Source organism: Anabrus simplex, chromosome 12, assembly GCF_040414725.1.
Source record: "Anabrus simplex isolate iqAnaSimp1 chromosome 12, ASM4041472v1, whole genome shotgun sequence".
In the NCBI taxonomy this organism is placed as follows: Eukaryota; Metazoa; Arthropoda; class Insecta; order Orthoptera; family Tettigoniidae; genus Anabrus; species Anabrus simplex.
The window spans coordinates 304,705-328,496 of record NC_090276.1 but is presented as its reverse complement, the minus strand read 5'-3'; the positions used below and the strand labels follow the sequence as shown (position 1 = coordinate 328,496).

The window sequence follows — 23,792 nt, the reverse complement described above, 5'->3', positions numbered from 1 at the left end:
GCATGGGCCGTACACGCCTTGACGTCATCCATGCTCTCCGAACAATTGAAGTACGGGCGTTCCTGTTTCAATACGAACTTGTTATTACTTGAGATAGAGCAGACAATGGCCGGTAGAAAAAGGTCATGGGCTTGGACTACTTTGAAGAGCTTCCAGACAAACGAGTAAAATTCACACAATGTGATAAAATATTAAAAAAAAACGATAGTAAAAATAAATCGACGATAAGGCACTTCATAATGTTAGTCCTTCATCGAATGAAACTGTTACCGCGTTTTGGTGGTAGGTAGAGGTGTAAGAAGGTGCGGGCGTGAATGGGTCTCAAACTACGGAATCAAAGTTAATGTAAAATTTAACAAGGTTATATTTTCTTTTCAAGATTAAGTAATAACAAAGAACAGGTACTTAATAGCCGAAACACAATTTGAAATGTACAATTACAGGGGTTACAGAGTTTGGGCTTCGAGCCCTGAGTTGACAATTCTTGAGCAACTAGCCCAACTTTCCGATATACAAATTTTAACAAAGGGGCAGAAGACCCCAATCAAACCCTGGAGCACTTGCTCCAAATTACACAGTAAAGCCTCCTCGAGGCACACAACACTCCGTTTCCAAAAGAGCCACACGCTCTTTAATTTAAGCCTCTCCCAGGCCACACCAAACTCCACCTTCAAGTTGTCCGTCAACGGACATAAACACAGGGGTAAAATACCCAATCTACTGAGGTCTATTAAATGAAAAGCAGGTTAATTAAATGACCTCTAAAACAATTTGGGAGGAGGCGAGCTTGCACTCCTAATACACTTTGATTTTAAGACCTCCTTTGGCTCTTAGGCCACAGATGCAAGGGCTAATCCCATACTACAGAGGTGGCTTAGAAAAGAACAATTTGTTTTACATTATCGAAGAATAGGTTGAGAAAAATAAGTTCACCTCAAAACAATATGAGTGGGAGCTCGAGAGGGTTAGCACTCTCTATCCCAGAATGTAGCTTTACAAGAGAATCGAAGAAAAGAGTAGTTACATTTTAGGAAAAGGTTACATGGTAGAACGCTTCGCACCCGCCCCGAGAGTTAAACTGCTGAGCAAGAAAAGAAAGAATTTATTAATCGGCCATTACCTTATTGTTGACCGCTGCAGAAGAAAGAGGCGCTACCCGCCTCCTGCGATGTACTTAATACACTGAAAGATGGAACAGAAGTGGCCCGGAGACCCAAAAATCAGCAGTTTATAACCTCTCGTGGAAGGTTCTAGGCGTTAGGGGAATGAAAACACCCGCCCACAATTATTTTATTGGCTAGGACCCCGCAATCGATTCAAGTTGGGGGAAGATACATCTGAGTGGATAGAAATTAATTTAAGAAATTCGGGATTGGCTACATGCAAAACAAGGGGAAAGAGAGGGGTATACAGCCAACTTAAACAATAACAGAAAGAAATTTAGCAAAGAACAAACATTTGAAATAAAAATTTCTTCAACAAAATAGTTCTTTGACTCCTCACTAGGTTGCACTATTGTTGATCTTCAGTAGTGTCCTCTAGAAGAGAAAGTTCACACTTCTTACTTCAAGCTAAACAAAAACACATCAAAAGTGACACAGTTCAAAAACTCAAAATTTTCCACGTGGTGACATCTTCTGAGAAAGTAGAGAATTAATAGAGTAGATAAAGTTCAACCTTCCTCCAGAAGAGGAGTTTCAACTGGCGCAACTTTTAAATAAACGGTGTAGAGGTGTACCGCCCGGTACAGAAACCATTCTAAATGAGGGGGAGACATCTCCACCTAAAACGTCAACATACGGTACGCAGGTGAAATATCCTTAGGCTCCTTTGTATTTTTCATGAATAACACGGTGGACGGCCGCTCGCATTAGAATAAGGTCTCAGAATGTTTGCCTGGACAGGATCTACGAAGTTACTCTACTGTTGAGGTATACAGTTTATACCGATTTTACGTGCATATGCATTAAGTTATGAAAGCATCAATTTATTCATTGATTGGCAATTAGTCCGCCTCTTGGTGTAGTGGTTAGTGTGATTAGCTGCCACCTCCGGAGGCCCGGGTTCGATTCCTGGCTCAGCCACGAAATTTGAAAAGTGGTACGAGGGTTGGAACGGGGTCCACTCAGCCTCGGGAGGTCAACTGAGTAGAGGTGGGAATCAACCATCCTCGAAGTGCTTCTCCTCCAGGCAAATGCCGGGATGGTACCTAACGTGAAGCCACGGCCGCTTCCTTCCCTCGTCCTTGTCTATCCCTTCCAATCTTCCCATGCCTCCGCAGGGCCCCTGTTCAGCATAGCAGGCGAGGTACTTGTCATCCTCTCCAGTTGTATCCCCCAACCCAAAGTCTCACTCTCCAGTACTCTTCCCTTGAGGCGGTAGAGGTGGGACCCCTCGCTGAGTCCGAGGGAAAAACCGACCCTGGAGGGTAAACGAACTAAGAACGAAAAGAAATAATAAGTAACTTAAGTGCGGCCAGTATGCAGTATTTGGGAGATAGTGAGTTCGAACCCCATTGTCGGTTTTCCGTAGTTTCCCATCTTCACACCAGGCAAATGCTGGGGCTGTACCTTAATTGAAGCCACGGCCCCTTCCTTCCCGCGTTACAGCCCTCTCCTATCCCAATGTCGCCATAAGACTTATCTGTGTCGGAGCGAGGTAAAAACAAATTGTAACTAACTGTCGAGTAGTTACCAATAAAAGTAGATAATAATAATAATAATAATAATAATAATAATATAGATTATTCCCCCCGCCCACCATCCCTGATGTGCCTCTGACTTCTGGCCAGGAAGCCATAGTGCCGAGGATATCAGTAGCGGCGAAAAATAGGGGCGACAAGACAAGGAATGATAAAAAGTAATGGTATGTAAACCCTGTTGTCTGTTACATAATTATTTTTAAATTTATTTAAATATTAAAAAATCTTTCTTTCTTCTTCCTTAATCAGTTTAACCTCCAGGGTTATTCCCCTCGGACTCAGCGAGGGATCCCACCTCAAGGGCAGTGTCCTGGAGCGGAGACTTTGGGTTTGGGGGTATACAAGTGGGCGGCCTCACCTCCTATGCTGAACAGGGACGTTATGAGGGGATGAGAAGATTCGAACGGATAGAAGGGGAAGAGGGAAGAAAGCGACCGTGGCCTTGAATTATCTTCTCGGCATTTGCGTGGGGGAGAAGTGGAAAACCACTTTGAGGATGGCTGAAGTCGGAATCAAACCCAATTTAAAAAAAATAGTGGGAATAGGCAGAACCTAGACATCTTCGTATCGTTTCCTTGCTTCTGTCATGATATTTCTTCTATAACTTAATCTTCCTACTTGTTCTTTCCTGTTTCTCCTCTTGTATGTAAATATATTTTCCTTTATGTCGTTTATGTAAATATGTGTTATATACAGGGTTATTCACCTAACATGTTACACGGAAATAACTTCTAAACGATTAAAGATATCAGCATTCTGTTTTCGTATTCTTAAATGGTATCCAAGATCTCGTAAAATAACGTGCTATATAGTCTCATGGGTCGAATAATACCCGAGATATTGATACTAATTCCATATTTTTGAATGGAATGGCACAAATTCATACACCTGGCCTAAAAGTTCAACGGCGTACAAGTTCAAATATGTAAGTATTTTCAAAATCAATTACTTTTTGAGATATAAATAAGAACAGCATGTGTGGTTTTGCATGCCGCATCTGACGGCGTGAAGTCGGGCAAGCACATATTGACGCGCAAGTAGTTTCCTGGGAGTGAGTTCAGCCACAGAACGGATACCAGGCATGTACTAATGTGAGGTACCGTAACATACCCTGGGTGTGCAATGTTATTGTATGACTGGCAAACACACAATGGGAAAAGGAGATTAAAGTTGTTCTGCTTTGTTTTGTTTTGCTTTGACATCCATGTGTAATAGGTTGCGCTCAGTTTAGCGTCTTTTCCCACGGATGGGAATGGGAAGGATTTGGAAAGGAGGTCGGCCGTGGCCTACCCCAAAGGCACCTATGCGGCATTTGCCTGGTGTTGAACATGGGACACAATGAAAATCACTTTCAGGTTGGGCGAGGCAGGACTCGAACCTGCGCTCTCCCGAATGCACGCTACTACAGTCGCGCTTGAGCCCCGCGGAGATTAATGCGTGTAGAATAAATAAATAAATGTGTTGCTGTCATCTCACCACGATCAGCTCTGAACATCCCACATAAGTCGAGCTGTTTGTCTCCTAATGTCTAACCTATCCTAACCCAAATAATCCAGCATTGGTAACACTGCTCCTTCGCCTGAAATAACCCAGCACAAAACGAGGTGCTCTTTGTACTACACACACACAAGCAAACGGGGCTACATGACCACGCTGTCAAATCCCCGGAAATGAAATAACAACAAACAGCCACTCTTCTCCGCAGCCTGTCGAGTTTCTTAATCATGTGTAGCGGCTCGCATTCGTAGCTGTCGCCGCGGTGGTCCGGGTTCAATTCCCGGCTCTGATAAGCAATTTAATAATGGTTGGAGGGCTGGAACGGGGTGCACTCAACTTCGTGAGGCAAAACGGGGAAGAGGTGGGTTGGATACCCATCTCAGCTATCCTGGAAGTGTTTCCGTGGTTTCCCACCACTACTCCAGGCAAATGTCGGGATGGTTGCTTACTTACGACAACGGCCGCCTCCATCCCAATTCCTCACCGGAATTACAAATGCAGTACAGTACTACAGACACCACAATAACAGGTTTTCAGACACATTTTAACAGACATACAGTACACACACACACACACACACACACACACACCCAAGCACATGGGGCTACACGACCACGATGCCCAAGCCCCGGAAATGAAATAACAACTGTTCTCTGTACCTCTTCGAGTGTCTTAATCACGTACGTCTGGATAGGAACCCGAATAATAAGATGCATTAGGCTACTAGAAGTGCGACGGTATAAGCATTACTGCTCTGGAGTAAACTTAGTGTTTGAAAATGTGGATGTTGTCATGCAATCGCTACTTTTTTTAAATTTTGCTAGTTGCTTTACGTCGCGCCGACACAGATAGGCCTTATGGCGACGATGGGATAGGAAAGACCTAGGAGTTGGAGGGAAGCGGCCGTGGCCTTAAGGTACAGCCCCAGCATTTTCCTGGCGTGAGAATGGAAAACCATCTTCAGGGCTGCCGACAGTGGGATAGCTTTCGTTATGTTCCTTTCAAGGCAAAGTACTTACTTTATCCCTCTTAAACACATCAGCCCTACCTGTCCTGTCATGAGTTCGCCTGTCATACATACACACTTCGCAACCCAGCACATGTGTACGGGGTGCTTACATGCCTGGTATCCATTCTGAGGCTGAACTCGCTCCCACGAAACTGCTTGAGCGTCAATGTCCTTGCCCGACTTCACGCCGTCAGATGCGGCATGCAAAACCGCGTATTCTGTTCTTATTTATATCTCAAAAAGTAATTGTCCGATTTTGAAAATACTTGCAAATTTGAACTTGTACGCAGTTGAAATTTTAGGCCAGCTATATGAATTTGTGCCGTTCTATTCAAAAATACAGAGTTAGTATCAATATGTCGGTTATTAATTACCCCATGAGACTAAGTAGCACGTTATTTTACAAGACCCTGAGTACCATTTACGAATATGAAAACAGAATGCCGATATCTTTAATCGTTTAGAAGTTATTTCCGTGTAACATGTTAGGTGAATAACCCTGTATATTTACAAAGTACACGAATATACACAATAAAAGCTGTACAATTCTATATATCTTTAATTTTAGATAAATATATATTGTACACAGCTCGGATCTTTGTAATTCGGCGTTATGCTGTTGCTGATCCTGAATGAATACATTAAAATATGCCATTCGACGCAGCTCAGCGCCACAGCAAGTAGTAGAGACCCGCACAGCAGCGTGATCACTATCTGATGGCACAGAACCTTAGATGCTCACATTTGTAACATTGTTAGTTCCGTGAAAGTTTTATTATAGAGAATTGAATTAAAATGTCACAAAACTATTATCACAGTTAAGTTGCTAAAGTGTCAAGCCTTTACTTCTCTGTCGAAATCCGCTCGGAGTGCACCAAAACATCATTTTGTAGCTACTTTCAATTTTGATGTCTACTCCGCACTATATTCCCCAGACCACCGGTACATTTTGTTTTTATATAACTTTTTTTTGCACCCCGCCCCCGTCCCACTTCTAATTCCCAATCACCGCTACTGAAAAGTATGTTACTGCAACGGTACAAATTACTCGCATATATACAAATACTGTTGCCGCAACATTGTAAGAAGAACTTGTTGTGACGCGTCGTCTTTGTACTGTACATTGGAATGAAGTTCTGGAGGCAGTCTGTATATTCTGGGGAGGCATTTGCAACGAATCGTCGCACATACAAATTCTGGCTGTCTTTAAATTGCAGATACAGTTTGAAGGGATTATACGCTCAAAATATACAGAAATGCACAGCAAACACAGGACGAGGCGGTATCGCCTAGCTCAGTAATCTAACACAGCCTTCTTGAGGTTTCTGGCTGATAACAAACAAGGCGCTAGGCCGCCGCGCGCCCTAAAGTTCGAGCAAATCTGGAACTTTTTCGAACTCTGACGTCATCTGTTCGAGCAGCTCGAGCACATCTCTATAATGCTCAATAACTCATCTACAGTCAGCAGAAAACAGTGAAAGTTGTTTCTACAATCAACTTATTTCCGGAAAATCTGAAATTAGCTGAGAAAAAAAATGCAGACTAATATTATTAGGCCAGTGGAGAACACATTTGTTGTAGCACTGTACAGAGCAGTTGTGGCCAGCGAGTACAAACTTCCCCTTCCGCCATCATGTCGGTTTTCCCCAGCTACCCCTGGCTGGGTCCAAGGCCAACACTTGCGGCAGTTGCTCGTCAGTCAGCTTGCTGCTAGTGTTATAGGAACTGTCGGGAGGGATAGAACTGGTGTGAATATTGTATTCGGTTATTCTGGCATGTCCAATAGTTCGTACATTCTGCTCGTTCGCACAGTGAATACAAGGTCAGGGCATCGCTTTCCACGAGCTTCTATGCCACTCTGTTTAACAGTCTGCCACTTCACACAGGCAAACGGGTACGTGCCACCTTGAACATCTTTTTAAATTCCACAATGAGCGAGAATTATTATTGATAGCTGAATGTGGTAAGTTCGATCATTCCTTTATTGTAATATTTTTTAGATACACAAGGCATATTTTTCGTCTCTTCAGAGGAGCGTACAACAAAAATGGGGCATATCAAGTATTGACAGCCCCTTCCTGTTTTGAAGTTAATGCATCTCAATCACATTTTTGAAAGCTCCTACATTTTCGAATTAGTCAGCAAAACTACCTCGAACTGTCTTTGCAATCTTGGGACTTGTGCTGTCAGCTGCTCCTACATCATTAACTACAGATAAAGTATCTTTAAACTGTAAACCATCCCTCATTTTGATACAGTTGCCCTTTATTACACATGTTTTAATTACCGGTACATCAATTGCAAAATGTTCTTCTACATTTATGGCCCCATCCAGGTTCGATTTATTGCTCGTTGTGCCGAAAGTGTATTAAATAAATCTGCGGGCTCTTCATAATCTGTAGTTGAAAACTGTTATGTTTTATTTTCGAAGCTAAAAACGTGCAGTTTCCATACAATACTTAAAAAGTTTAACAGGATAGGTCTCACTCTAGATGATCAATCAGGCTTTGCCTTTTGACATTTCTTAACATTCGCGTTGGAAGTTAGTGTTCATATCGATGGATTTTGAAAATATATTGGAGACAGTTTAATACATGTCTATTGAAAAGAGCGTTTCTGGGTCAGATTTCTCCTGGAATGTGGTTAGTATATGCGGGAGTGTTTAATGAAATAGCTCGTTCAGTCTTCTTTTGTTATAGGTAGTAAGTTTCGAGGTCTGTAACTAAGATGGTCGATAAACCGCAGCCGGCTACTTTGTCACCGATATATCAGTTACGCTGGCACGGAAGTAGCTGATATGTGACAAAATATCGTTTACTTGGATCACGTTCACAGGGCTATGTTATGTGCTGTAGTTCAAGGTCTATATCCGTTTTTCATTTACCTGTTACCTACGGCGATATTAAAGGTGTCAAATCATGCATTTGATCATAGTGTACTTCTGAGCACAGTAGAGAGAATGCCTATCTAGCAACTCCGTACCGTATGTCAACAGCTAATGATTCATACGGAGCGCGAATCGAACAGGGCAGTTCTCAGCTAGCAAATGACGCACGTTTCGAAATACTCGTCCCATTTTCAAAATAATCACGGTGCTGATTTAGGGCTGTGTGTACAAAATAGTGTGTTAGGTACCGTTTAAAAAAGCAAAGTTAGTACCATGATCTCAGAAAATATTAACGCCATGAAACAGTACTGCAAGTCAGATTATTAGCCCCTTGGTAGCATTTACCGAAAGTGAAAAAAATTGCCTATATCTTTAACTGTTCACGGGTTATTTGTGGTGCGCACCTTGTAATGTAGGTGTAAAACTGTGCGTAACTAATCAATCACTACTAATCTGCATTTAGTGCTGTCGTCCAGATGGCAGATTCCCTATCTGTTGTTTTCCAAGCATTTTCTTAAATAATTGCAAAGATATTGGAAATTTATTGTACATCTTATTTTGTAAGTTACTCCAAAGCCTAACTCCCCTTCCTTTAAACAAATATTTGCCCCAATTTGTCCTCTTGAATTCCAAGTTTATCTTCATATTGTGATCTTTCTTCCTTTCAAAAGCACCACCACTGCCTTCGTGATGTCAGTGGCACCACTCAAACTTATCAACTGTCATTCCACCCCATCTCTCCAGTGACAGCTCGGAACATACCACTAAGTCTAGCAGCTTTTCTTTGGATTTTTTCCAGTTCTCGAATCAAGTAATTCTGGTGAGGGTCCCGTACTCTAGTTGGGGTCTTACTAGAGACTTACATGCCCTCTCCTTTATGTTCTTATTACAGCTCCTAATTACCCTCATAACCCAATGCGGAGATCTGGACCCTTTATTTACAATCCTGTGTATGTGATTACCCCAATGAAGGTAGTACTTGTATAATATTAGGTAAAAGTCATTATTTTTTAACCTACATTAAGTACTGTAAATAATTGCTATCCCGAAGACACATTGGTAATCATTCAGTTTGTTAATTTATTGCACGTCAGGTTCTCGTTTTCCCTATGTATTATTTACAATTTAAAGTTATAAAGGTGAATATTATTTTTCCCACTTCTAATGTGCCGAATACTACCCATCATTGTCATCGTATCAACTAGAAGTATTTCAATATTGGCCGTCCGCGAACTTAGAGCGATTGTGATGGGTACGGTAACTCGTGAATTCACTCCTATGAAGTGTGAACTACTCAATTTCTATGAACTGGTAGTTCAAACACTTCATATCATACACAACTCATTCGATTCGTCTGCCACTAGCTCACTCGCTCCCCCCCTCCCGCTTAATTAACAGCGTCATTTAATTCCTCCTTCAGTCCTAGCTTTGCGGACGGGGCAGTTGTTACGTCATCAACCGATTGTACAGAGTGAATGTAGACTACTGTAGCGGCACGTTTAAGCACGTAATTGGTATGACAACGTAAATTCATTGCCCTTTTCTCACAACATAACTGATGTTTTCTGCTGTAGAAGCAGACCTACTCATTTCATCCTTGTGGTGCCTCTTGATATGATCCCACACATTTCATATGCCGCCAACCGTCGCGTAAATACGGCAGCAAAATTTGCATTTAGCTTATTTTTTTCATCAGTAATTTCAAGGAACTGCCATGCATCAGACAGTTTTCGTGACATTTGTGGTAGAAATGTCTGTAAACAAGTACTGTTCCTTAAATATTCTTAAACATGCCTCTGTGGGGTAGTGGTTAGTGCGATTAGCTGCCACCCCCGGAGGCTCGGGTTCGATTCCCGGCTCTGCCAGGAAATTTGATAAAGTGGTACGAGGGCTGGAACGGGGTCCACTCAGCCTCGGGGGGTCAACTGAGTAGAGGTGGGTTCGATTCCCACCTCAGCCTTCCTGGAAGTGGATTTCCTTGGTTTCCCACTTCTCCAGGCAAATGCCGGGATGGTACCTAACTTAAGGCCACGGCCGCTTGTCTATCCGTTCCAATCTTCCCATCCCCCTGCAAGGCTCCTGTTCAACATAGCAGATGAGGCCGCCTGGGCGAGGTACTGGTCATCCTCCCCCGATTTATCCCCCGCCCTAGAGGCGGTAGTGGTGGGATCCACGGCTGAGTCCGAGGGGATAACCAACCCGGGGGGGGGGGGGAACCAGATAAAGAATAATACCGTATACAATTGGATTAAATATCAAACTAATATACTTTGCATTATCTACAAAACACAACAAGCGGAGGAAATCTAGACTCAAATTAAGTAGCACAGACTGAATACACGTGCAATAATCTTACACGGGGAGGCCACGAGGTTCGGATCACGGAGCATCTTCAAACATTGTAAACATTTAGTAGTCCATTAGGACAATATAATGTGAAAATAGTAAGTTGTACTAGCACGATAGTGCAGTCGCTTTAAGTACGGCCAGTATTCGAGAGAACCCCACTGTCGGCAGCCCTGAGGATGATTTTTCCGTGGTTTACAATTTTCACACAAGGCAAATGCTGGGGCTGTACCTTAAGACCACGGCTGCTTCCTTCCCACTCCTAGCCCTTTGCTGTCGCTTCGTCGCCATAAGACCTATCTGTGCACCTAGGAAGAAAAAAACCGTTCTCGAGAGAATCGTAGAGAAGTTTTCGCGTGGAATATGTACCGTTGCGTTGCGATCGTGAGCACGAAACGGCGGTTGTCAAGTAGTTAACGTTCAAGCTCCGTAGTCGCTGGTTCACTGGATCGACGCCCGCTTGTTTCGTTTTTCTTTTGTTTTTTTCTTTCATATATATTACAATTCGACGGTAATATAATGCAAAAAAAGGTGTATTTTCATGAACTTTTATTGGATTTTCAATGTTATTCTGCTCTTTACTAATATTTATCATTACAAAAAATTTATCTCATCACGTTCGCAGCCGCTCGGATGTCGGCAACCATTGCCGAGGTACCGTAGTACTTTTTTTTTTGTTTAATGGAGTTCATTTCTATGTCCTTGTGCATTTTAGGTTATTATTTGAATTATTTAAATATTATTTATGTGCATACGAGCCACGCTGCGTCAGCGGCTCTAGCGATGAGCTTTTCTCTTTGTTGTCTTGTCCGGCTCCATGGCTAAGTGGTTAGTGTGCTGGCCTTTGGTCACAGGGGTCCTGGGTTCGTTTCCCGGCATGGTCCGGAATTGTAACCATAATTGTTAATTTCGCCGACACTGGGGCTGGGTGTATGTGTCGCCTTTTATCTTTTAATCCTCATCACGACGCGCAGGTCACCTACGGGAGTCATATAAAAAGACCTGCATCTGGCGAGCCGAACTTGTCCTCGGACACTGCCGGCACTAAAAGCCGTACACCATTTCATTCATTTTTTCACTTGTCTTGTGTTTTACCCACCTTTGAAGACACTGTTGTGTTTTCATCTTTGTTCTCTCATCTTTTTCACGCCTGTTTTCTCGCTTAACATGTTCTCTATCCTTGTACCCTGCGGAAACATCTTAATGATGTTTAACTATATTGAAAGAAAAGGGGCTTCTTTAAACACTTGACAGTTTATGAAGATGTGCAGACTGTCCTTTTCCTTCCACATTTTCTTCCTATTTCTATCTTGTCTCACTCTAGCCTATCATAGTGTGAAGAGGTCCTTTTCTTGGTTCTATCTTTCTATGTATAACTCGATAATGTACTCAATTTTGGTGCAGAGCAATGATTTCTTCACCTTAATTTTTACAATACAGATCGTAGCAATGGAAGGTGGCCAAGTCCAAACTCAAGGAACCCTGGTCCAGATAGAAGCTATCGACTGTGAACTATTGCAGACTTGGCAGAACAACATGACCCGTGAACAGCTGGAGGAGAAGCAGGGAGCAAGAGGGCACACAGCTAGAGAACGGTGGAGACTAGTGTGACTCGTGTAGTGATTTGGTGTGCAGATGAAACAGCGCAGTGTGACTCATGAGTCTTGGCAAGCTGAGGGTGGTAAGTAAAATATATTGCAGTTTAAAAATAAATAATAAATATGCTATCTGGATTAAAACCACTTGTATATATTTAACAAAGCTGAGCTTTCCACCAAATTACATTGGCCTTCATTAGGGCATGCCTCCGACAGTGTGCAAAGAGATTCTTTGAAGGAATATGGAAGTCACGACCATACTATCCACATTGAACCACGAAAACCTACGTTCATTCATTAATATATTGCACTTTGTTTTTTCAGCTGCAGAGTATCCATTGCAGAACTTTATGAACGACCTGTATTAAATTTTATCCTCATCTTGACTTGTTTCCAGTATTGACCAGGTCTATTTGGAACATAAGCCTCTCCACCACCTTCTGTCTGTCCCCATTCAGGGCATAACTATAGAGTTTGTCCCGCAATGTTAGTAACACTGGCGCATGCAAAGTGAGTGTTTTTTAACACTTGGTTTCCACTAGTAGGACTGAAGTAAGTAGAATAGCACTGCTGCCAACTGTTCGTTTTATATGGCTGACTTTTCATTTTTGTTTTTTCCTTACCGTGCGCACAGTATGTGCCGCGGCGATAGCAAAAAGCCTCTCGAAAGTGATGTGGGCCGGAAGGGGCCACTGTTCTCATGACAGATTGGCCAAGGTGTGCAAAAATACGTTACAGCTACTAAATGACCTTTTTTTTCTTTCTCGCCATAAGCCCCGAGATTAACGGAGGAGAAAGTGTAAGGTTATGGTCCGATGCCATGACACTTTCAAACTTTGCGGGCCTCTTCATCCTTTTTTCTTCTGCAGTGGTTAGTAACGAAATCTTTATCTCTTCATTGGTGGGAATGTCTTAATCTTCGATATCTCGGCCAATGCTCGTGATCCTTGGCAGAAGCAATGGATAATGGCGCCTGGACCGTTACATCAGGTTATGAAAGTAAATATACTACTAGGGGCAGGCAGGTTGGTCTCTGGCAGGCGTAATGAACACATCACTTAATATGTTATTATAAGTTAGAAATACCGTGTGTGCCCCACTGGGATTATACCACATTCAGTTCTCTTCTAACTTTTTCTGTTGAAGTCCTTAAAGCTTTGCAGCCATCTGTCTCTTGGCTTTACCTTAGGTCTCCTTCTTTTCATTCTCATATCAAACATCCCTCTCAGCCATCTTTCCTCTTTCATTCTCCACTCGTGACCATATCAATAATCTTGATCTTTCTATTCAGCTGTTATGGGTTCCTCGTCGAATCTTGCCATTCCAATCCTACACCTAAGTTTCTGCATCTTGCAGGCCGTTATCCTACTTTTATTTATTTCCTCCATTATCCAGTCTCTGTTGCATAAGTCAGCATGGAAACGTGTGTGTGTGTGTGTATCTATGTACGTGTACTCCTTCGTCCTGTGTCCTTATATGGGGTCAAGGATGAGGAGAGATGAAATTATATGGCTTGCTTTTACAGCAGTAATGTTTGCAGATGATCTGATGATAATGGCAGGTAGAGAGGAAGAAATATGAAAATTCTGTGTGAATGGGAAGTAGTAGTCTCCACGGTATGAAATTCTAAGGCAATGCATTTTATCTTCCCCATTCCTTCAAGCAAAACAATTAACGCGATGAGTGCTACACCCACCTATGGACGGGCTGACGCGGCTGGTCCACCAATGCTACGCCCGTCTATAGATGGTGCACGAGAATTTTTTTTAATTTTCCCGGTTCACTTTTGATTGCTGATTCGATCTCTGGCATGTTGTGCCATCTGTTTGGCATTATGTAGAATTAATTGATCATGGCTTATAGTGGTGCTGGACACAAGGCTCGCGAGCCGCATACGGCTCTTGAGTCAGTCTTGTGCGGCTCTTTGACACCAACCTTACAGTAAAATTAAATGATAAAGTTAATGGAATCTAACGACATCTCGCGGCCGGCGGCAGTCAGTAGCAGCGATGTGCGGCTTAACGTTATTAGCGCTGTACATCAGTGGTAAGACATGGGAGGTGAAGATAGTTCCGGCGCCTTCTGTTAGATAGTACTTTGCGCGGCAGAGTGTGTCAGTGAGTCAGTGTCATGAGGTGAAGCCAGTCGCGTTCGCGTATAGGCAGTAGTGAGTGCCAATACTTTTCTGTGTGCAGTTGTTGCGTGCAGTTTGAGTACAGTTGTGGCCTGGTGTCCGAACAGCTGCGATGCTGTCTAAGAACCGTAAATATGAAGACGAGAATCGAGCTTTTAATACCGAATGCGAGGAAGAATTCGTTTTTGTAGAAAGAAAGGGTAAGCCAATGTGTCTTTTCTGTCAAATAACTTTGTCACAGTTCAAGACCAGTAATCTAAAACGCCATCATTACACTAACCACGGCGGTTTCAACAAGATTTTCCTGTTGGCTCGCAGTTAAGGAAAACCAAACTGAAATCACTAAAGGAAGAACTTCATGGTCAGAGTAGGGTTATGTCAATTTTTACCAAGGAAGCAGATTTGACAACCGAAGCTGGCTTCATCTTGGTTTTTAATATTGCAAAAACAAAAAAACTTACAAAGAAGGGTAGTTCATTAATACTAGAACCGCCGGAATATATTGTATGCCTGGAACCGCTGATGCGGTCATTTTGATTGCTATTGAAATTATATTATTGTCGTTCTCGATAACACGGTTACTCTTTATTATCGTTTTACCTCTGTTTCTGTGCATTTATGAGTTTTAATATTGAATTATCAATAAAATTCCTCATTACACTATCATCAGAAACATACCACTTGGAATATGGAGTAAGTCCTGGATATTTTTTCAACGGTGTATGGCGAGCAATCCAACCAAGTGTCATCTTCCCAGTCTGCTACAGTCCACTCCCTAATGCCATCAGTACCTAATAGCGCATTATCTGGCCAAGGGAGGCTTTTACCTTGGTTGTTGCATCTCCTGTTAAACCATGATTTACGGGTTACTGTTTCTACGTCTGTAATAGAATAATTAAAAACTTGTCAGTTCTCAGCCTATGCAAGGCATCATTATAATCTGAATACGGCATAAATAAAGGAATTGCATCAAACTTGTTAGGCTGATGGTTATAATAATACGAGGGGCGTACTCTATTGTTTAACACTTTATTTTTGGTACGTCATCTTTTGAAGTGTTCTACGCAAAGGAAACCTTCTGAAGGTATCAAATGTCGAACAGACTACTTGTACTGTGAAACTTCTACTACCTGAGAAATGTATACATTTTATGGTAATTATATTTCTGTATTAGTCTTCCCTATACGTTTAGTAGTTGTCATGACCATGATTATCACAAGTTTACATTTTAACAAATTCAACGTAAAATGTAAACTTATGTACTTGTAACGAGTTGCATGTGTTAGTTGCTTACAAATTTTAGGAAATCATTTTATTTTGGGTGCTTTACTTTGTATAACGATGATGTACGTGTGGACACAGTGTAATTTTGTTTTCTCTCGAATAATATTGAACATAAGTGTAGGATCCTCAATGCGAACCATGTGACCTTAGCGGGGTGGGGAGGCTTGTGCGTCCCAATGAAGCAGCTAGCTGAGCCACAGGTGCAACCATATCGGATGGTTATCTGTTGAGAGACCAGACTAACGAACGTTTCATCGAAAGGGGGTTAGCAGCCTTTCACAAGTTACAAGGGCGGCAGTCTATATGATTGATAAGGCCTTGTAATAATACCCAACACGGCTTAGCTATTTTGATACAGCTGAAAGCATCTGGAAACTACAGCCATAACTATCACTCAAGGACATGCAGCTCTCTCTGTATGAAGGATTTACTGATGATGGCCTACTCCCAGGTAAAATATTCCGGAGGTAAAATAGTCCCCTGTTTTGATCTCCGGGTGGAAACTACATGAAAGGGGGCGACACCATGTAGATAGTTACTAACATTTTTTGAGTCAGAGCATGGAATGATAGAAGTTCGAATAATTGTGGTAGGTTAGAGAATTTACAAGGAAAGATGGTTAGATTAAAGTTGGATGTAGTTGGTATAAGTGAAGTACGCTAGCAGGAAGAGCAGGATTTTTAGTCAGGAGACTACAGAATTATCACCACAGAATCAAACAGGGGACATGCAGGAGTTGGTTTAATAATAGGACAGCAGGTAAGCTACTATGACCAGCATAGTGAAAGGATTATTGTTGTAAAGATAGACACCAAACCAATGCCCACTACAATAGTGCAGGTTTATGTGCCTATTAGGAGAGCGGATGATGAAGAAATTGAAAGAATATATGAAGAGATAGAAGATTTAATACAATATGTAAAAGGTAACGAAAATCTAATTGTGATTGGAGACTGGAATGCAGTGGTAGGCCAAGGAAAAGAAGGTAATGCAGTAGGAGAGAATTCGGATTGAGGCAAAGGAACGAAAGAGGAAGTCGGCTGGTTGAATTCTGCACTAATCACAAATTAGTTGTGATAATACTTGGTTCAAACACCACAAACGACGGCTGTACAGATGGACGAGACCTGGAGACACTGGAAGGTATCAAATAGACTTCATTATGTTTCACAGTAGCTGTCAGGTTCTTCTCTTCAAGTTCAGAATTCGTCTTCCTCCACACAGTCACTCGTCTGTCTGACCTGAAGAGGGTAAATTTACTCTCGTCAGTAAAAACGACTGTCTTCCAATCCTCATAGCTGTCATTTCTGTGCTCTTTAGCGTACGCAAGTCTCTTCTTTCTGTTAGCCTTACTGGTGTACGGCTTTCTAAGGGCACTTCTGCCGGCATATCCTCTTTCGTGTAGCACATTTCGGATGGTTCCAGATGACACTTGCACTCCTACATCTTGTTGTAACGCAGCTGCTATCTTCGGAGCACTTAGCTGAGGATTTTGGGCCACTTTACGCACAAGTTGCCGTTTGTCTTCTACTGATAACTTTGGGGGACGGCCACTTCTTTGTCTATTTTCTATTGTCTTTGTTTGTACCTGTACACAATATTTTTAACAGTTGTAACAGTTCTTCCAATAATTTCACTTATAACCTTGAAAGATTTACCTTCCTGAAATAGTCGCACTACAATCCTCTTTTCTTCCAAGGCTGTTTCTTTCATTTTCCTTCCCATTGCAAGCTGAACACAGAAACAGTGCTGAATATTACCTTCCATCGTGTCAGACACAATGAGCCAGTTGCAGCAGACAGCACAATATCACGATGATATTGTGTACTAGACCAATACTTGTTTGGCGTGTAATGACGCACGCCGTTGTATTACTGATCCTTTTGCAAACAGCGTGAATATCCTTGACTCTATATTCAACCTACTGATGTATTTGACTGTCTTACATATCTGCATATGTATAATTCCATTATATGCACCATTATTTGTACCATAGAGTTCCGTTCATACCACGGCTGTGGGCAGACCAATACTTTTTTGAGCCACTGTATATATATTTTTCTTGGGAACCTCCGTGGCTCAGGTGGCAGCGTGCCGCCTCTCACCTCTGGCTTCCCTGGTTTAACTCCCGGTCACACTGTGTGAGATTGGTGCTGGACAGAGCGGAGGCAGGACAGGTATTTCTCCGGGTACTCCTGTTTTCCCTGTCATCTTTCACTCCAGCAACACACTCCAATATCATTTCATTTCATTAATCATTGCCTCAGGAGTGCAACACACCTCAGCAGCTGGCACAATTCCCATCCTCGCCGCTAGAAGGGGGTTTCATTAATTCCATTCCACGGCCATAAACCACGGCTGACGAGAAAGACACGCCGTGGCGCGCACGTCACACTTTGAACGTCGCGTGAGTTTGACGGTCTGCCTAGACCTACAGAATACATCCCAAGGTGAGGTACTATATTAGGGTGGTAAATAGAATGGGCCGATTACAGAAACGATGTTTAGACGATGTCTACGGTTAAACAATGCCTAAGTATGGCTGCCGCATTGCAGAAATGTTATTTATCACTTAGACACTGTCTAAAACCGATGTTGAGACGATTCCGGGAAGAAAGGTTAGTCCGACAGCTTCTCTGTGGGTCAGCTGCTGCAAAATCCCAGCAATTCATTTGAAATGTACGAGGAGGTAGAGCTTAAAATAAGATTTCGCTTTTCAAGAAGCTTGTTTCTTGTGACTGACAAAGGGACAGTCCGGTAACTGTAAACTTGAATAGAATTGTTGGCAACCGATACATTGCATTATACATGGCATAATTTCCATGGAATTATAGGTCACTATGACTACATACATGTCAGAATTACTTGTCCCGATCGTCAGAGGGCTGTCACATACATCAACCGGGAGGGATTCACTTATATTTACTGCCAAGTAAGCACACATAATAGTGAAAACTAAAAAGTAGGTTGCATGTGTTTATATATATAACTGAACCCTTTGGTCCATATTGAGGGATACCTACCTTTCTTACCTAACAGCAAAGTTCATGAGATCTGTCTCTTGGGTCGTATCGGGTTCTTCGTCACTTGCTGAGGAAAAGGTAGGGTTCAGTAATTCTAATCTATCTACTGGAATGAAAGGTCTGTTTAAAAGATTCCTATTTATTCAGGAAAATTCTGAAGCAATCTGATACGTCAACGGTATCATAGAAGTCAATTGTGTCCACTGGACACCACAATCATTTTTACATAAACGTCAGAACACTGATGTGAGACTTTAACGTAACGCTTATCGTTGCACGATGTTTACTTTTGGTAAACTTAAGAACCGAAAGGAACACTCAAAAATGTACGTTGAGCCGAACATTGACAGAACTTTACATGCATGTTTATACAAAAAGGGGTATTCTTCTTGCGGAAAGCCGCTGCAAAATTCTTCTAAACTTCGTGACATTAGAAAGCGGTCTTTAATACGAACATTGCACTGCAGTTTAAGCAACTCTAATTGAAATAGCTGTGGAGCACTGTCTGCACTAAGAGAAAATGGTCGAACAAATACATCTAACACCGCTTGGAGTTCTGTATTCTGAAAATATCTTTTCAAACTCTTTTTGTAATTGGCGAATTACCTGCAAATACTCATCAAAGTCGACACCGTATTTCACTGTTTCAAGCAATGAAAAATGTCCTGTGTTCCTTGCACGCACAAAATCAATTTTCTTTTGAACGCTTGATTTTTTCCCCACCAAATCGGAGATAATGTGCTTGTTTTTTTTTTTTTTTGCTAGGGGCTTTACGTCGCACCGACACAGATAGGTCTTATGGCGACGATAATGTGCTTGTTGCTCTGAAGCGAAGTGTTCAAAGTATTCAGATGAGCAGTAAAGTCACTTAAAGGGGCCAAGTCCGCTACCCACTTAGGATCACGCAAAAGAACTTCGGGCCACCCTTTCATGTCATAAAAGGTATCTATTGCATTCCGCAAGCAAAAAGCTCGATGTACTTCGCGTGGCTCAGCCATCTTACTTCTGCATGGTACGGGATATCCGGATACTCCGCTTCGATGTCATCCAAGAACTCTGATTTGTTTTCTTTTGTTACTTGCTTTACGTCGCACCGACAGAGATAGGTCTTATGGCGACGATGGGACAAGAAAGGCCCAGGAATGGGATGGAAGCGGCCGTGGCCTTAATTAAGGTATAATTAAGGTACAACCCAGCATTTGCTCGGTGTGAAAAGGGGAAACCACAAAAAACCATCTTCAGGGCTGCCGACAGTGGGGTTCGAACCCATTGTCTCGCGACTGCGAGCTCACAGCTGCGTGCCCCTAACCGCACGGCCAATTCGCCAAGTACTGTACTCTTTGAATTGACGGTGCGTGAGTTCATGGAAGCGAATAAAATTTACCATTCGCACAACTGTTCCCATTATGTTTTTAAGCTTGGCGACTTTTGCACAGATTGCTTCCTGGTGTATAAAGCACTGGATCGCCGCCATTAGGGTACTACCGCTCTCAGCCATGTTGAATTTTACATAGCTGAGGAACCCCGTGCGTAGACCACATAAAGCAGGAGCTCCATCCGTCGTTACACTCGTCAACCGCTCCCATTGTAATCCCATTGACTCAAAAACACCCTCCACTGCTTGGAAAATATCGAAACCGATAATGGTGTCTTTGAGAGCCACCAAGTCTAGGAAATCCTCGGTAACCCCAAGATCGTCATCCACCCCTCCAATTAAAATAACGAGCTGAGCTTTGTCCGCAATGTTGGTTGATTCGTCGAGGGCGATGGAAAATGATACAAAATTTGCTGCCTTCTCCATTAATTGCTGTTCCATATCAACGGACATGTCGTCTATTCTGTGAGCCAAAGTTTGTGGAGAAAGAGAGATTTTTATCAAATTTCTCAACTATCTCCATAGGACAAATACATGCCGCCGCATCCATTAGGCACTCCTTGATTACATTCCCTTCCGTGAAGGGTTTCCCAGCTTTGGCAACTCGCAGTGAACATTTAGCTTGTTCGTAAAATGGGTCCACCAACCTCACTCTCCTCAATCATCTGTCAGACAAAAATACGGCAAGTCACGATTTTAGTATTTTTCAGATAATTCAATCATTTCTTCATTCCCGTTTGTAAACAAGCATTTAAAAATTAAAACAATAATATTTACAGAACAGTGCTGCTTGAAATTTTCTTTCAATTCTTCCAACTTCGATTGGCGACTGGCGTCTGTCAAATCACCGTAATCATCCCTGTGGTTGGCACTGTAGTGCCGTTCCAAATTGTGCTTTTTTAAAACACATTAAATCTCGGTGGCAGAGTAAAAATTTGGCATGCCCTTTATAAGCTGTACAGAAAAATGAAATTTCACATTCTGTTTTGAAAGCTGATGTTTCACCACTTTTTTTTTTTTTTGTATGATGTTCAGCCATGACAACTGCGAAACTGATTTAGTTAATTAGTTACACGCTGTTAACAAAGCGCATTGGACTAGACTACAGTGACACTACACTATATGTATAGAGTCATTGTAGACTAGACTAAGACTGATAGATCGACTGCTCTCTTCGGCGCGGCGGGCAGACAGCTCGCTCAGCCAGCCAAGCTTCTCCCAGCACTACCTTCCCCAAAGAGCTCGGAGCACTGGCTTGGAGCGCGGCCAGAGCGCTAGCGCTCGGGGAGCGCTGTTTGGATGGCCCTGCTCTAGATGATCAATCAGGCTTTGCCTTTTGACATTTCTTGACATTCGCGTTGGACGTTAGCAAAGCTACTTTGTCACCGATATATCAGTTACGCTGGCACGGAAGTAGCTGATATGTGACAAAATATCGTTTAAGTTGTGTACTTGGATCACGTTCACAGGGCTATGTTATCTGCTGTAGTTCAAGGTCTGTATCCGTTTTTCATTTACCTGTTACCTACGGCGATATTAAAGGTGTCAAATCATGAATTTGATCATAGTGTACTTCTGAGCACAGTAGAGAGAATGCCTATCTAGCAACTCCGTACCGTATGTCAACAGCTAATGATTCATATGGAGCGCGAATCGAACAGGGCAGTTCTCAGCTAGCAAATGACGCACGTTTCGAAGTACTTGTCCCATTTTCAATTTTTTTTTTGCTAGTTGCTTTACGTCGTACCGACACAGATAGGTCTTATGGCGACGATGGGACAGGGAAGGGCTAGGAGTGGGAAGTAAGCGGCCGTGGCCTTAATTAAGGTACAGCCCCAGCATTTGCCTGATGTGAAAATGGGAAACCACGGAAAACCATTTTCAGGGCTGCCGACAGTGGGGTTCGAACCTATCATCTCACGAATACTGGATACTGGCCTCATTTAAGCGACTGCAGCTATCGATCTGTCATTTTCAAAATAATCACGGTGCTGATTTAGGGCTGTGTACAAAATAGTGTGTTAGGTTGCGTTTAAAAAAGCGAAGTTAGTACCATGATCTCAGAAAATATTAACGCCATAAAACAGTACTGTAAGTCAGATTATTAGCCCCTTGGTATCATTACTGAAAGTGAAAAAAAATTTGCGTACCTACATCTTTAACCGTTCACCGGTTTTTTGTGGTGCACACCTTGTAATGTAGGTGTATAACTGCGTAACTAATCAATCACTACTAATCTGCATTTAGTGCAGTCGTCCAGGTGGCAGATTCCCTATCTTGTTTCCCAAGCCTTTTCTTAAATAATTGCAAAGACATTGGAAATTTCTTGAACATCTCATTTGGTAAGTTACTCCAATGCCTAACTCCCCTTCCTTTAAACAAATATTTGCCCCAATTAGTCCTCTTGAATTCTAACTTTATCTTAATATTGTGATCTTTCCTACTTTTATAAACGACAAAAGAGTAGAGTTACAAAAATGTTGCAATTACCCAGAACAAATCGAGCTGCTTTTCTTTGGATTTTTTCCAGTTCTTGAATCAGGTAATCCTGGTGAGGGTCCCATACACTGGAACCATACTCTAGTTGGGGTCTTACCAGAGACTTACATGCCCTCTCCTTTACATCCTTACTACATCCCCTAAACACCCTCATAACCAATGTGCAGAGATCTGTACCCTTTATTTACAATCATATTTATGTGATTACCCCAATGAAGGTCTTTTCTTATATTAACACCTAGGTATTTACAATGATCGCCAAAAGGAATTTTCACCCCATCAACGCTGTAATTAAAACTGAGAGGACTTTTCCTATTTGTGAAACTCACAACCTGACTTTTAAACCCGTTTATCAACATACCATTGATTGCCTGCTGTCCATCTCACATTTTAGAGGTCACGTTGCAGTTGCTCACAATCTTGTAACTTATTTATCACTCTATAGAGAATAACGTCATCCGCAAAAAGCCTTACCTCCAATTCCACTTCCCAAGGTTGTACTTGTATAATATTAGGTAAGTCATTTTATTTTTAAACCTACATTAAGTACTTTAAATAATTGGTATCCCGAAGACACGACATGTGCAATCATTGTTTGTTAATTTATTGCACGTCAGGTAACATTTTCCCTCTGTATTATTAACAATTTATTGAATACTGGCCGTCCGCGAACAAAGAGTGACCGGTAACTCGTGAATGAGTCGTTCACTCCTATGAAGTGTGAACTAACCACTCAATTTTTATGAACTGGTAGTTCAAACACTTCATATCATTCACAACTCACTCGATTCGTCTGCCACTCGCACCCCGCTCCCTTTGTTTAACACCGTCATTCAATTCCTTCTCCACTCCAGTCCTAGTGTTGCGGACGGAGCGGAGCAGTTGTGACGTCATCGGCCGGTTGTACAGAGTGAATGTACTGTAGCGGCACGTTTAAACTCGGTAATTGGTATTACAACGTAAATTCATTGCCCTTTTCTCACAACATAACTGATGTTTTCTCCGACCTACTCATTTCATCCTTGTGGTGTCTCTTCATATGATCCCACACATTTCATATGCCACCACCCGTCGCGTAAATGCGGCAGCAAAATTTGCATTTTGCTGATTTTTTATCATCAGTAATTCCAAAGAACTGCCATGCATCAGACAGTTTTCGTGACATGTGTGGTACAAATATCTGTAAACAAGTATTCAGTTCCTTAAATATTCTAAAACATGCCACTGTGGTGTAGTGGTTAGTGTGATTAGCTCCCAACTCCGGAGGTCCGGGTTCGATTCCCGGCTCTGCCACGAAATTTGAAAGAGTGGTACGAGGGCTGGAACGGGGTCCACTCAGTCTCGGGAGGTCATCTGAGTAGAAGTGGGTTCGATTCCCACCTCAGCCATCCTGGAAGCAGATTTTCTTCTCCTCCAGGCAAATCCCCCTGCAAGGCTCC

The 23,792-nt window shown here is 42.3% G+C and overlaps 1 long non-coding RNA gene across 3 annotated transcripts in view; it reads left to right on the top strand.

The window, feature by feature from the left end:
- LOC136884230 (uncharacterized) overlaps positions 1-23,792 on the top strand; it is a 222,298-nt gene that overhangs the window by 138,133 nt on the left and 60,373 nt on the right. For all 3 annotated transcript variants that reach the window (XR_010861317.2, XR_010861318.2, XR_010861316.2), the window contains one exon: positions 11,881-12,121. This is a non-coding gene — a long non-coding RNA (uncharacterized lncRNA). The remainder of the gene's footprint in view (positions 1-11,880; positions 12,122-23,792) is intronic.